Source organism: Pinus tabuliformis, chromosome 3_2, assembly GCF_031772625.1.
Source record: "Pinus tabuliformis cultivar Carrire ecotype Pingquan chromosome 3_2, CPIR1, whole genome shotgun sequence".
Taxonomy (NCBI): domain Eukaryota; kingdom Viridiplantae; phylum Streptophyta; class Pinopsida; order Pinales; family Pinaceae; genus Pinus; species Pinus tabuliformis.
The window spans coordinates 427,416,980-427,429,550 of record NC_142302.1 but is presented as its reverse complement, the minus strand read 5'-3'; positions in this window follow the sequence as shown (position 1 = coordinate 427,429,550).

Below are 12,571 nucleotides of genomic sequence, written 5' to 3'. Positions count from 1 at the left end.
ATAAACCCAAGGGATTAATATTAAAACCCAAGTGATTATGAACCTAAGGGAATAATATTAAACAAAAGGGACTAACATTATAAACCCAAGGTATACAAACCATAAGATAAATATTAAAAATACTAAAATAAACATGGTTTAATTAATAAACCCTAAGAATTAATATGTTATGAAAGGAGCTCACAAAAAGATAGAAGATATAGATCAATGCCTTAGAAATAAGCCTCTTCGAGGGGTCAACCTCCTTTACATTACACAAATGAACAATTCTTGGAGGATACAAATGAGAAGACCTCCTTTCTATATATAGGAGTCTAAGGGGTCAGAATATGGTCAGAGCCGACATAACAATAATAATATAAGGGCACAATAATAACAATAGTGGGCTTCTATGGGGCACAATAATAACAATATGGGGACTACATGGGCACAACAATATAATAAGCGGGTTGTACTAATAACAATAAGGGGTTACACTAGTAGTATAGGGACCTAACATGCCCCTCTCCTTCAAAAATTGTTGTCCTCAACGCTTGAGCAGTTCTTGATGCTTCTATATAAAATTATTGTCCTCCCATGTGGAATCTTCAATGGCTGAGTTCTTCCACTTGATGAGATACTCTGAAATTGATCGATTCCATAGCTGTCTGGTTCTTGTTTTTGTGACTGCTCCAGGTTCCAATATTATTTTTCCTTCCTCATCAAGTTCTGGAAATATTGTTCGACTTGGGATCTTCTGCAACTTTTGAATGAGTGGCCACACTTCTTCGTCCTTCTTCCATTCATCCCTTGCTTTATTTATCCAATCTAGTTGGATAATAGAAATAGCACAAAACAATGCTTCCACATCCTCATCCTTTCTTGAGAGTGCATTTGCAACAACATTTTGCTTCCCTTTTTTGTAGATGATTTCAAAGTCATAATGCAACATATTTGTGACACACTTTTTTTGTTCTTCTAAAGATAATCTTTTTTTCTAAAAAGTATTTAAGACTATCATGATCCATTTTTACCTTGAAGTGTCTTCCCATTAGGTAAGGTCACCATTTATTAAGTGCATGTAGTATTGCCAACATTTCGTTCTCATAAATAGCTTTCTTGAGATGTAGCTGTAAAAATACCCAATCGCCTACATCAAAACTTCTTTCACTGCAATGTTGATTTGCCTATTGTCTCATTCGATTCTACACCAAAGTGGTGTTGTCCTTTAAAAGTTGGAGAACTTATTGTTGATACTCGATGTGATCTTTCACTGCTTGAATCTTTTTCTTCTTGATATGTCCTTCTATCTTGAGAGTTTGAGGAATGGTAATTTCTTCCAATGCATTACAAGATATGATCGAATTCATTTCTTTATGATCAATGTGATATTTCACTTCTAGAACATTTTTCTTCTTGATATGTCCTTCTATCTTGATAGCTTGAGGAGTGGTAATTCCGACCAATGCATTACAAGATATGGTCGGATTCATTTCTTCTTTCTCGATGCGATCTTTCATTTCTTGAACCTTTTTCTTATTGATATGTCCTTCTATCTTGAGAGTTTTAGGAGTCATAATAATTGCCGATGCATTACACGATATGGTCAGATTCATTTATTCTTGCTCTACAGTTGACTCCTAGTGTGTATCCTCTTCTTTTGATGTTTCTTGATCATTTTCTTCCTCCTCTTCACAATCAATGTAAAATAATTTCTTCTCAGCACATTTATGACCTTTAATGTATTTGTTATAACAGTTGTAACACTGCCCTTTTGCTCTTTTTTCTTCCAATTGTTGTGGTGTCAACCTTGTAGGTTGTGGAATGATAAGAGAAACAACACTTCCATATTTATAGGTGTGAGGGGTAGACTTCCTTGTTTCCATAATTTTTCTTTCCACTTTTCTTGCCAACCTCGATGCCCTCTCCAATTAATTATGTTCCCAAAGACAAACCTCATGTTGAATGTTATCCTTTAAAGTCCCTATGGAGACATCAATCCTCTGCTTCTCTGGAATATCATTTTCCCTTATATTCAATTTTTGAAAGTCCTCAATGGGCTCTACCACTGAAAATTTTTGTTTGAGATTTATCAATTGGCTAACGAAGGTGTTTCTCTTTGTATCCTCATAATGTGCTATCATTTCCTATGTGAAAATTGACCACGTAAGAAGTAGTTTATGAGAACAAAGCCCTTTATACCATAAAAATTGATCTGGTTCTAAATATGAAGATGCAATACGTAACTTTTGTAACAGTTGCACCTCATGTAGATGAAAATATTGCTCTATCTGTGGTATCAAATTTAACGGATCCTTGCCATCAAACTTCCTCATACCGCATTTTCTTGATTTTAGGATCTCGACCTTCAAATGACTGTAAAGTTGTACTTTTAGATCTCCAAGTTCTAAAATTTTGTCCCGCAGTAGCCCTCTCAGTCCTCTTTCTAACCCTACAAGTATGATCATGATTAGATTTTGAAAGGAAGCATTACGTCAAATCTCCCACGATGACCTGATTATAGACTAGTTTAGTGGATAGAAATTGTATGAAGTGCCACGTGTCACTGTTTCACCCTTAGGATCTAAAACCGATACGTAGAAAACTACAGTCCATTCTATTTCTGTAACTTCTGACGAAATTTCAATCTGAGGCTCTCCACGAAAGTTATGACAATTTTCCCAAGGTCACCTATTTGGAGTGTAATTCGGGAGTCTGCAAGAACCATAATTTCGTCAAATCATATCTCGGAAAGTATAGTGAGACAAGATCTAAAATTCGGATGTGAGGTTCAAAATGATTGCTTCTAAAATGGGTTTTGTTTTTAGCTTCTGAAACTTTGTAGCAAAAATGTTATAGTGAACATGCCACAATGACCTACTTGAGACGGAATTATGGAGCTTGCAAAAACTCTAACTTCCTTGGATCATATGTCTGATAATATAGTGAGCAAAGATTTGAAATTTGGACCCGAGGTTCAGACTGACTTCTTCTCAAATGGTTTTTTTTTCTAGCTTCTGAAATTTTGTAGCGAAAACATTATAGCAAAAACTCCTCGATGAATTATTTGGAGCAACAAAACCCTAGAATCCAAAGCTCTCATACAAAATGTTATGAAACCAGCTCACGAAAGATAGAAAATATAGATCAATGTCTTAGAAATAAGCCTCTTCGAGGGGTCAACCTCCTTTACATTACACAAATGAACAATTCTTGGATGATACAAATGACAAGACCTTCTTTCTATATATAGGAGTGTAAGGGGTCATATAATAATTAGAGCTAACAGAGCAATAATAATGTAAGGGCACAATAATAACAATAGTGGGCTTCTTTGGGGCACAATAATAACAATATGGGTACTACATGGGCACAAAAATATGATAAGGGGGTTGCATCCATAACAATAATGGGTTAAACTAGTAGTATAGGGACCTAACATAATATTTTAAACTCAAGGGATTATTAATATTATAAACCCAAGGAACTAATAAACCCAACCATTTAATATTAAAAACACAACGAATTAGTGAACCCAAGGAATAAATATTAAAAACCTAAGGGATCAATATTACAGACACAAGAGATTCATAAAGCTAACCATGATTGATATTATAAACCCAACCTAGTAGTAAACCCAAGGGATTAATACTAAAACCCCAAGGGATTATGAACCAAAGGGAATAATATTAAACCTGAGAGACTAAAATTATAAACCCAACATCGGTAAAACCTACTATATATTTTAGAAACACTAAAATAAACATGGTTTATTTTAATGGTGAGACATTCCTTGTCACAATGTGACATTCAACCATGGTTGACCATTGTTGGCTATGATTGACAATGGTTGAGCATGATCAATATTGTAAACCTAAGGGAATAATAAACCCAAGGGATTAACACTACAACCCCAAGGGATTATGAAGCGAAGGGAATAATATTAAACCCAAGGGACTAATATTATAAGTCCAACGTATATAAATGCAAGGAAATAATATTAAACCCAAGGGATAAATCTTACAAATCCAAGGTATATAAACCCCATGTGATTAATAAACCCTAGGGATTGTTACTATTATAAACCCAGTCACATTACTAAATGTGGTCTAAAAGCATCAATAATCGTTAATAAACCTTATGAATAATATTACACCCTAGGAATATGAACTTGTATATTAATAAACCCAAGGGATTGATATGATAAAACCATGATAATAATAAGCCCAAGGGATTAATACCGAAAAACCAAAGGATTATAAATCCAAGGGAATAATATTACACCCAACAGATTAATATTATAAACCCAAGGTATATAAAACCTAAGATAAATATTGCAAACCCTAGAATTATCATGGCTCACCATGGTTGATTTTCATATTGAAACAATCTTTGTCACAATGTGACGTTGAACCATGGTTGAAAATGGTTAACAATATTTGATTTTCATATTTAGAAGAACTCTTTCATAATGGGACATTAGAACATGATTGACCATGATTATAAACCCAAGGGATTTATATTAAACTGTAGGAGTAGTATTATAAACCCTATGAATAATATTTCACACTGAGACAATATTTGTGAGAATGCGACATTGGACCATGGTTGACCATCATTGATTTTCATATTGAGACAATATTTGTCACAATGTGATGTTGCACCATGGTTGACCATGAATGATTTTCATATGGATACAATTTTTGCCATAATACGACATTGGACAATGTTTGATTTTCATATTGAGAAAAATGTTGACCTGAAGATTAATATTATAAATCATATGAATAACATTACATCTTAGGAATAACAACCCTTAGATTAATATACCCAAAGGATTGATATTATAAACCCAAGGGAATAATAAACCAAAAGGTTTAATACTAGAAACCAAAATGATTATAAACACAAGGGAATAATGTTAAACCCAAGGGATAAATATTATAAACCCAAGGTATATAAACCCCAAGGGATTAGTAAATCTTAGGGATTGTTAATATTATAAACGAAACCACATTAGTAAATATGGTTGGAAAACATCGATTAGCTTTAATGATATAAACCCAATGAATAAATTGTTGACAATGATTGTCACATTGCGATGATGCTTGTCCCACTGCAACGTTGGATAGATTGTTGTACCATTTCAACATCACAATATTAAACCTAAGGGATTATTCGTTATTAAACCTAAGGGATTATTGATATTTTAAAACCAGTGGGATTAATAAACCCAAGGGACTAATAACATTATGAACAACGTCAAAATGCGACATTGAATAACTTGTAGTGTAGTGTGTCATTGCGACAGTGATTCCTATAATGTTTGTCATATTACGATGATGCTTGTCACATTGTGACGTTCAATAGCTTTTGTACCATTCTGATGTCACAATATTAAACCCAAGGGATTATAAATTCTTAAACCTACGATATTATTGATATTTTAAAACCAACAGATTAACAAACCCATTGGACTAATAATATTACAGACTCACGGGATTAATAAACACAAAGGATTGATATTATAAACCCAAGGGATAATGAACCCATGGGAATAATATTAAGCCAAGGATTTATATTACAAACCCAAGGGATTGTAAACCACAAGGCTAATATTATAAACCTAAGGGTTTAAAAGTCCTAGGATTAATATTATAAACCTTACGATAATAAACATTAAGATTATAAACTTTAAACCCAATGGATTAATATTATGAACCCAAAGCATAATGAAACCATGGGAATACTATTAAACCATAAGATTTATATCATAAACCTAAGGGATTATAAACCCTAGGATTAATATTATAAACCCAAGGGATTAGAAACCCTAAAAATAATATTATAAACCATATCATTATAAACCTTAAGATTATAGACCCTAAAACCAATATTATAAAACATAATAAACCCTAATCCCTTAATCCAATATAATAAATGAGAATATTAAACCGTAATTTATTCAATGTTGCAATGAGACATTGAATAAATTGCTAATAATGATTGCCAGATTGTGAAAATGCTTATCACAATGCGATATTTCATAGATTTATGTACCATTCCAACATCACAATATTAAACCTAAAGGATTATTGATTATTAAGCCTAAAAGACTATTTATATTTTAAACCCGAGGGATTAATAAAACCAATAAATTAATATTATAAACTGAAGGGATAATGAAGCCATGAGAATAATATAAAACCCTTTGATTTACATTATAAACCCAAGGGATTATAATTCCTAGAATAAGTATTATAAATTCAATGGATTAAAAACCCTAGGAATAATATTATAAACCTTAAGATTATAAATCCTAAATGCAATATTATAAATGAGAATATAAAATCCTAATTTATTCAACATCACAATGCAACATTGAATAAATTACAATTTCATGTATAATTGTGACAATGATTGTGAGAGTGCTTGTATTATTGAAATGATGCATGTCACTATGCTTGACTTATTGCGATGATGTTTGTGAGACTATGACATTGGATAAATTTTCGTACCATTCCAACGTGAGAATATTAAACATAACATATTAGTAAACACAAGGGACTAATAATATTATAAATTCAAGGAATTAATAAACCTAAGGGATTAGTATTATAAACCAAAAGGATAATGAACATGTTCTTTCACTATGGCTAACCATAGTTGACTATATTTGTCCATATTCACCATGTCTAAACATCACAAACTATGTTTTAAGTATGGTTGACAATTATATGTCTATGGTTGAAAATTGTGTGACTATGGTTGATCTTGATTGACCAAGGTGGACCTACATTTTCCATTTCTAAACATGATTACCCATTGTTTCACACCATAATTTTCTATCATATATTATGATTATGCATTTTGAGAATGGTTTACCACATTCAATCATAAAATACATTGGTTGATCATGTTCGATCATTCTAATCTTTAATATTATTATCATTAACCTTAATAACTTTATTATTATTGTTAATTTTAATAATAATTAATATAAATTTTAATTGTTAAACTTTATTATAAACATCAATAAAAATTTAATAGTAATGATAATAATATTAACTTTAACCACAAATATTATTATATGACTATGAAAGACTAATTGTAATATTAATATATTTTTAATATCTAATATTAATACAATATACTAATATTACTATTTAATATAATAATATATTAAATATTTATTAATATTCACATACAAATATATATTAAATATTAAATGCTAATATTAAGTATGAGTATAGAAATATTTATATAAAAAAGCATAATAATACTTAACATATTAATATTATCAATATACTAATATTTAATATAAATATTTATGAATATTAACTTTAATAAATATTATTATTTTTATTATTAATAAATTTAATAGTAATTATTATTATATATTAAAATTAATATATTTTTAATATTTCATATTAATACAATATACTAATATTACTATTTAATATAATAATATATCAAATATTTATTATTATTCACATAATATATATATTAAATATTAAATGGTAATATAAATTATTAGTATATAAATATTTATGTAACAAAATATAATAATACTTAACATATTAATACTATGAGTATATGAATATTTAATATAAATATTTATTAATATTACCTTTAATAAATATTAATATTAATATTATTATTAATAGTCACATTAATATTAATAGTTATTAATATTAACTTTAATAACAACGTTACATTTATTATTAATCTTAATAAATCTTCAATATTATTATTATTATTATTATTAACTATAATAATTCAATATTATTATTAGTATTAAATTTAATAAGTATTATTATTATATGATTATGAATGATTATGTCTTATAGTTTTCTCTCCATGGTTGACCATAGAAAATTACCTATTGTTTCACACCATACTTTTCTTTCATAGATTATGATTGTGCATTTTGCCAATGGTTCACCACATTCAATCATAAAATATATTGGTTGATCATGTTCAGTCACTCTAATCTTTAATATTATTACCATTAACCTTAATAACTTTATTATTGTTTATTTTAATTTTAATGTTAATTTTAATGATAATTAATATAAATTTTAATAGTTAAACTTTATCATAAGCATCAGTAAGACCTTAGTAGTAATAATAATAACATTAACAACCAATATTACTATATGACTATAAGAGACTATAATTATTATTAATTATAATATATTTTTAATATTTAATATTAATACAATATACTAAGATTACTATTTAATATAAAAATATATTAAATATTTATTAATATTGAGATACTAATATATATTAAATATTAAAGGTTAATATGAAGTATTAGTATAGAAATATTTATATAACAAAGTATAATAATACTTAACATATTAATACTGTGAGTATAGAAATATTTAATTTAAATATTTATAAATATTAGTTTTAATAATAATAATTATTATTATTATTATTATTATTATTATTATTAATTTTAATAAGTATTATTAATATATGACTATGAATGATTATGTTTTATAATTGTTTTATCATTGTTGACTATTGTTTTTCATGTTCACTTCATTTAAAAGTTTCTGTTTTTGTTTTGATTATGGTTAATAATTGTATATTTATGGTTAACTATTGTTTGAATATGGTTGGACATGAATGATCATTGTTGATGTACAATTCCCATGGTTGAATTCTAATGCTCATTATTTCACATATTGTGTCATGGTTGACCATACATTTCTATAATAAAGTATGATTGTGCATTTTGACAAAAGTTGATAGCATTCAATCATAAATGTCTTTAGTTAATCATGCTAAAGAATTTTACCTTTTAATTTTTTTATTATTAATCTTAATAGATTTTTATTATTATTATTATTATTATTATTAAACCATCTTTAAAATTAACTTTAATAAATTTATTATTATTACTATTATTAAACTTTAATAAATATTATTATAATAAAATTATTATTAAACAATCAAAACAGACCAAGTTGAAAGTTTGAGCATTCACAATAGATGCAACCACAAAATTTTAACGGATACCAATTCACACCTATCTTTCAATTTCTAAATTTTTGTGTACAAATACAACTGATAAATAATTACTAAATAATCAAAACAGAACAAGTTTTCCTTGATTTACTTACTGAAAGTTTGTAGGTACCAAGAAAACAAGCATTCTCAATAGATGCAACCACAAAATTCTAACTGATACCAATTCTCGGGTATCTTTTAGTTTCTATGTTTTTGTGTACAAATACAAGGAATAATAATTACTAAATGATCAAAACAGGCCAGGTTTTCTTTAATTTACTTATTGAAAGTTTGCAGGTACCGAGAAAACAAGCATTTTGAATAGATGCGAACACGAAATTTTAATAGATACCAATTCTCAACTACTTTTTAGTTTCTAAATTTTTGTGTACAAATACAAGGAATAAATAATTGCTAAACGATCAAAACAAAACAAGTTTTCCTTGATTTACTTATTAAATTTAGCATTGATTAACATTTGAAGGAACCAATTGGGTTAATTTATGTTAATAGAGTTAGAAAGATTCTTCGGGGAAAATCACATGGAATCTCATTTGTCCACTCGTTTCGAACCAACTAGTGTGGTTCATCGTCAGGACAAACTTGTCCTGACGATGAACCACACTAGTTGGTTAGAAACACGTCGACAAATGAGATTCCATGTGATTTTCGCCCAAAAATCTTTCTCTAAATTAATTTATGTTTTCGAAATTGATGACTACCATCTCACGAGCTAACTAAACTTCCATAATTAAATGTAGGTGCGCAGTTTCCATGACAAACTTGATTACTTGCTTCCTTCTCCAATTACTTATTCAATGTGCTTGATTTGACCTGTATTCCATGATGGAATAATTCTTTAGTTAACGTCCCTAAAAACTTAACAAATAAAATATTGGTAGATTTAAACCTAATTTCATGATAATGGATACTAACATTTTTACTAAATTTGCAAACCTAGATAGAAAATGCTACAAATTCAATTGATGTCATGTCACATGGTAGATACCAAATAACCCACTCGTGACGTAGCATTTGGTTACAAGCCACAATACCATATAGCCATCTCCTCGGGAAACATTGGGAAGCTTTAAAATTTAACAGCTTTGAAAATCACAATGTGACAAGTTGGAGCAATTTGGATGCAAGAAAGGACTTCATCTGTGCTCATACATTTAGCCCATAATTCATGCCCTCACCACCCTCGAAATTTGTATTTCACAACTAGTGGTCATTCGCTGGTGTCCATGCTACCCATGTCAACCGGATAGTGAAGAAGACAATCAAATTTTGCTCCATAAAATTGTAGGAATGAACTGGCAGGTTCACTGAGTTCACGTAGTGGTCTCTTATTTCTCTGTTGCATTCACCGCTAATGCCCTGAGAGCTGGTGACCATTTCCCTGTTTTTGTTTTATCATGGCTAATTGGACTCGTTATTCAAAATAATTTTTTTTTAAGGATAAATATAGGGTTTCTTGATAAAGGCCGCCATTCAATCTCAACTTTGTAATCAAACTTTGAAGGGGACTCAAACCATGGTCTCTCACTTTAGATGTCTGCCATTTTAGATGTCGACTAATTAAAAGACAATCATGCTGGAAGTGGAAGCGTATCTCTAAGCCAGTTCACTTCCACGGTCAAAAGAAAGTGATCAGATCATCTACATTACAAAAATATTCTAAACTAAGGGGTCAGACCTAAAAACAGTTGATGAGACATAGAATTTATTAATGAAATGTTTTAGCTCTCATATATTTCATATAAACTTATACATAGTATTTCCTTCTTTCCGAATAAAATTTCGGTGTTTGATATTTAGGGACAATTATTCCGACATGAGAGAGACCCACAATAAATATATTCACTACACTAATAATAATAATCAAGAAAAGGGTGTATCTAAAAAACCATTAATATTTTTTTTTTTAATGAAAAAATGAACAAACTCGTGGAATCACAAGCATATGGATAATCAATATCTCCCACAACAATGCGATCAAAAAACCTATCTCCAACTCCTTCAGCGCAATCAACATCCATCAAAATAGTGTGATCAGAAAACCAATCTCTAGCTCCTTCAGCAATGGTCTGCAAGTAAAAGAAAACATAAATATATATTTTCATTGAAATACCAATCTCTAATTACTGCTGCTATGGTTTACAAGAAAACAACACTGCGATCAGAAAATAAATCTCCAACTCCTCCTGTGATGGTATGCAACTAAAACATCGAAGTGACTAACAACATTCTGAATTGAATAAACAATGAATTGATAAATCATGGATGATTTAAAACCCAATAATTTCAACCCTCATGGCTAACAATACTGGGATAAAAAAAACCAATATGGAAGAGCATGGTGAAAGTATATGTTGATATCGCAAATTCCAAGACGAAGAGGTGTACGAGGGCAAAATTAGGGCTTTGTAACTTGCAACATACCAGTTATACCAATTAACCTTGCATGTTGGAAAGAAACAACTGCAGCCCCATCCTACTTGACAAAGAATCGAAATGACTGAAAATTAAAAGAAATAACTGCAAGATGTTATATTATAAACTAAATTATGAACTATGAAGGAGCTTACATTTTAAACTAAATTAATCATCATAAAATGCTAATTTTATGTTTATGACATAAATCACATTTTAAGTGAATCTTGCACATATGTCTAAATGACACTCTAGCTCACATGTGATTTGTCTCCTTTTCATCCTATGAATTGAAACTCACTTCTAATCATGGGACACAAAGAGAATATTACCAGGGGCCATTACACAATCACGTTTATGACAAAGGCGCACAAGTAGAATAATAGTAGGTAGCAGGTATGATAGGGTACGAAAACGTGCCTTTCAAGTTTCAACATTCATACGTTTCATTATTTTTTTAATTTATATTTTTCTAATCTCACATATGTCCACATAAATAAGAGGCACAATAATTTTTTAATGATCATTTGGTAAAAAAATAATTTAAGTAGGGTTTAAACACTCATTTAGATATGTAAGGAGGTTATCACTTTCAATTTCATTCATTGATCAAGTGGCTACTACTAGCATCTTTCAATTTACACCCTCACATAAAAAAGATTGGAGAAATTCATATATTTAATTTTTGTTTAGAAATTTCTTTTTTTAAATAATTAATTTATGATAACCTTTGGAGGTGTTTCTGTTTTTTTAAAACAATTTTTAATTCTAAAAAATTGATTTAAACCACTTAAAATATTCATCTATCAATAAAAAGTAATAAAAAATAAAAATTAATTTTCAATTCTAAAAAATATATCAAAAACTTTAATAAAATTTGGAAAGAATTTTTAAAAATTTACAAATTAATTAAAAGTTAAAGAATTTTTACCGAAACTATTTTGAAAGTATAAAAATTAAAAATGTAGAATTAAAATGCACAAAACTCATTATTATAAAAATTTAATATGAAGAAAAACGATCACGATAGTGAATTTATTAATAAGATGGTGAATTTATTATTAACTTATATGGCTAAGCTACTTGGTAATAGAATTAGTATGCACGGTGCACACATAGGTTAGCTGGAGAG